Below are 4476 nucleotides of genomic sequence, written 5' to 3'. Positions count from 1 at the left end.
TGGGAAGGAAATCCAGAAAAGAGAGGATGTGTGTGTATGTATAGCTGATTTGATTTGCTGTACAGCAGAAATGAACATAAAATTGTAACACAACTATCCAACTACACTGCAATAAAAATTTAAGATAAATAAATACTCCCCCAAAAGAGAAATGCCAATACCAATGATTGATGGCCACCACCACAAGTTTGTTAAGACAAAGAGGGATCTTTCCCTTGAGGCTTCTGAAAGAACAAGGCCCTCTCAGTGCTTCGAGTTTGAACTTCTGGCCTCAAGAGCTGTGATCAAATAAATTTCTGTTTTTTAAGGTAATAGGTTTTTGGTATGGAAGTCCTAGAGCTGGCAGTATTTGAGTCCTAAGATGGCAGCTGTATTTTCACTATGTAATGACTATTCCAATATGATCAACAGATGCAAAGATAATAGCACAACTGAGACTAAACCCAGTTCTTTTTATTCCCAGACTAATAAATGATTTTAAAAATTAATTATCAGTTATCAGATTAGTAGCTGTACTTTGTTTAAAGGGACATTTTTTTAATAGAAAGGTTATAATTGTTAGAAACAACAAAAAAACAGCAATCTTCTACCATACTCCTCTCAACCCCCAGTCTTTCTGGCCACAAAGATAATTTTTAGGAAAATTAATTTCTTCTGTTATTTTAAATTGCATGCTCACACTGCTAATCTTTATTTCATCTTTCATTTTAAACATTATCCATTGGTTTCTAATAAGATTTGTATGTAGCTATTTTACTAGTTCTCTCTCACTCTCTCCTCTTTCCAATATAGATACAACAAAAACCACTATTAAATCAATCTTCAGTGTTTGTGTTATTTTAGTCATGCAATAACTTTCGTCGTTGAATGACATGGCAAAATATAACTACATTTTTATACAAACTCTTGTTTCGCCAGATTTGGTAATTTCCATATCTTTGTCATTTTTTGGCTTGCTTAACTGTTTGTGTATTTATAATTAAATTATTCTCAGACTTTCTAATAGAACTGTAAAACTTTCAATGTGATCAAAGAGACCAATAAGTAAAGCTTTGTGAAATATTTGAAACATTTCAAAGCGTCTCAAGTCCACATTCATATGCAAGTGGTTGTTTGGCTAGATATTCAACTTTAGATTAGAAATTATTTTTCTTCAGAAATTTGAAGAAATTGTTAACTTTTGGTTTCCAGTAGCGCTACTGAGAAATCCAATATCATTCCCACAATTAATTCTTTTATATATAACATCGTCTTCCCCCCCCAACAGTTGAGAACCTTTTAAGATCTTCTATTTATCCTCAAAGTTCTGACACTCCATAATAATGTACAATGATATGAAATTCTTAATTCATTTCACCTAGCTCTCATTGGATCCTTTATATCTAGAAATCCATGCACTTTTCTTCCACGATATTGTCTTACATTATCTCTTTGGTAATTTCTCCCTAGCCTTTTCCCCCGTTTTCCTTCTCTGGAATTGATGTCAGCTGGATGCTGTACCTCTGAGACTGGTGTTCTAATTTACCATTTTTCCTTCTTCTATTTCCATCTCTCTTTTGTAATAGTTGTTCTATTTTTCTGGGAGATTTCATATATTATTGGAGTCTTTTAATTATGTTTATTTAATCTATCATATCATGACTTTTTAAAAGATATCTTTCTTGTTGCTTTGAAACACACCCATATTAGACTCACAGATATGTTAAAATTAATTTAGTATTTTTCATTTGCGTCTGCACTATGCTTTATCTATTTTTATTTTGTTTTCTCTTTCACTGTTTGTGGTTTGCTTTGGTTGGTCTGTTTATCTATTATATTAAGTGATTTCTGCAAATGTCTTAATCATCTATTAATTTTAAGAATAAAGTATTGAAACACTAACTGGCAAATCTGTAATCATGACAGGCTTTTCTCTTGCATATAAATAGCTGAGCTGTGGAGTTATGACCAGGTTGAACCTGAGGCATTTCACTGTGCTTATCCCAAAGCAGTGAGTCCTTTAAATATGGATATTGAATTTTCCCATAGATGAACTGTCGATTTACCAACATAAAGATCATAAACTTGGCAATCTACATTTAGGAGAATAAACAGTGGGTTCATTATGGCAACATTTATTCAAACTCTCTGTTTTTAATAAATTAAATCACTCCCACTTTCAGCCCTGCATAGGATCCCAGAATCCAGAATCTCTGATTGAACCTCTCCATAGAAATCTTCATACTTCTGCAAGAAGAGCAGAGGAGGGTGGGGGTATTACTTTGTTGTTTGTTTTGGATTGGAAAAGTTGGTAGTGGGTATGTGGAATCAATAATCCTATTCTATTAATAGCATTTAAAAGAGCATGTGAGACCAATCAAGTATCAACATGTTGTACTTTCATTTTAATTCATCTCAGAGTATTTCTAATTCCCTTTATGAGTTCTTACTTGATCCATGAATTATTTAGAAACATATTGTTTAATATCCATTTGTGATTTTCACAAATTTCTTCCTGTTAATGATTTCTTATTCTGCTATCCAACTGAGAGCATTCTTTTATTGTTTATATCCTTTAAAATGTTCTGAAATCTGTTTTATGGTCTAGCATATAGTATACCCACGTGCATTTGAAAAGAATGTATATTCTGATGCTCTTAGGGGGAATGTTTTAAGATGGCTGTTAGGTCTAGTTGATTGATAATGTTGTTCAAGTTTTTTTTTTTAATTTTCTTGTTGATTTTATGTATGTTCTGTTATTGAAAGAAGGGTATTCAACTATTACCATAGAACTGTCTGTTTTGCTTTCGATTATGTTCAATTTTGTTTCATTAGATTTTGAAATTCTTCTGTTAGATGCATGTATTTATTATACATTCTTGATGGAATAACCATTTTATCAATATGAACTGTCTTTATTTGTCTCTAGTAAAATTTTGGTCTTAAAATATATTTTTTCTGATGTTTACTTAGCCACTCCAGGTTTCTTGTTATTGCTTTTGTTTTGTTTTATTGTTACCATTATGGTATATCTATTTCAACTCTTTTACACTCCACCTGTATATGTTCTTGAGTTTAAAATGGGTCATTTGTATGACCCATTTTATATATTTGGATCATGTTTTTTATTTTTTATCCATTCTGAAATTCCTGTCTTTAGATGAAATGTTTAATCTTTTTATAGTAAAGGTAATATTAATTTTATAATTTTTAGATAGAATGTAATTCATGTAGGATTTATGTCCAATATTTGTGATTTACGTTCCAAATGTCACATTTTTTTTAATCTAATCCCTCTTCCTCAATACTGGCCCATTTTTTATTGTTGTTGCTGATGCTGTTAAAGAGATATTTTCTAGTGTGCAATTTCAATTCCCTTATCTTTTACTATATTTTTGAGTTATATTCTTAATGCTTGCTCTAAAGATTACAAATAACATCTTAAGTTATAAGTATCTAGTTTTAATTAATATAACTTAATCTCAATAGTATAAAAAACTCTGATCCTATTAGCTCCATTACATTGGCCTCCTTTGATCTGTTACTGATAGAAAAATTATATCTTTATATATTATATGCCTATACACAGTTATAATTAATACTTTATGTAGCTGTCTTTTAAATCAGATAGGAGAAAAAATATTATAATAAAATACATTTATACTATTTTTTATATTTACCTCTGCAATTACTCTTATTGATGTCCTTCATTTCTTCAGATGGATTCAAATTATGGGCTTGTCCTTTTCATCTGAAGGGCTCACTTTAATAGTTCTTGCAGCACAAGTCTGCTAGAAAAAAATTCTCAAGTATTTTTACAAAAGTAGTGAAAGCTTCATGAATTTTCATGTCATCCTTCTGTAACAGCCATGGTAATCTCTGTATCATTCCAATTTTAGTACACATGTGCTAAAGTGAGCATTTAGTATCTACTCTTGTATGGTACAAAATATTAAATGTTATAGATTATGAAGTTATAGATATAGGAAATTTGTTTAGGAACCATTTCTGGAACATATTTGGGTAATGCTATTATTGACATTGGAAATTCAATGTTACCATGTAGCAAGATAAAACAGATAAACCTCAAGTCACGATGTTTTTTCCTGGTAAATAATGTTCAGGTTAATTATCAATTGTCACATTTCTTCCAGTATTTTTTAGCTAGCTTTTAACTTAGTGTAAGTGACATGAAAAGATGGTAAGATTTGCATTAATTCCTGACCCAAAACACAGAACTTTTGAAGATGAAAACCCATTAACAGAGCTCTGTATTTCTGGTGAAAAATAAATGTCTCACCCCTGAAAAAATTATCAATATTTTACAAATTATATGTTCATGAACCTATCCAGAATTTTTAATAGTTTCATTGCACATATAATTTTCTCTACCCACACCCCCCTTCTTCTCAATTAAATAGATTAGGTGGGTTTGTGTATTTTTGGGTCCCTTATTATATTGAGTTATATTTAGGCCTTCTCTTCTAAACTCCTTTC

General features: G+C 30.7%; 1 non-coding gene across 1 annotated transcript; it reads right to left on the bottom strand.

Annotated features, from left to right (window-relative positions):
• Positions 1 to 3798: 3798 nt before the first annotated feature.
• On the bottom strand, positions 3799 to 3901 carry LOC145511798 (U6 spliceosomal RNA). Its single transcript, XR_014058175.1, has one exon. It is a non-coding gene; the product is annotated as a U6 spliceosomal RNA (small nuclear RNA).
• Positions 3902 to 4476: the final 575 nt, after the last annotated feature.

This window comes from Giraffa tippelskirchi, chromosome 6 (assembly GCF_054371585.1).
Source record: "Giraffa tippelskirchi isolate mGirTip1 chromosome 6, T2T-mGirTip1v1.2.pri, whole genome shotgun sequence".
In the NCBI taxonomy this organism is placed as follows: Eukaryota; Metazoa; Chordata; class Mammalia; order Artiodactyla; family Giraffidae; genus Giraffa; species Giraffa tippelskirchi.
Note: the sequence above shows the minus strand (reverse complement) of the source record. Positions and strands in the feature narration are given on the sequence as shown.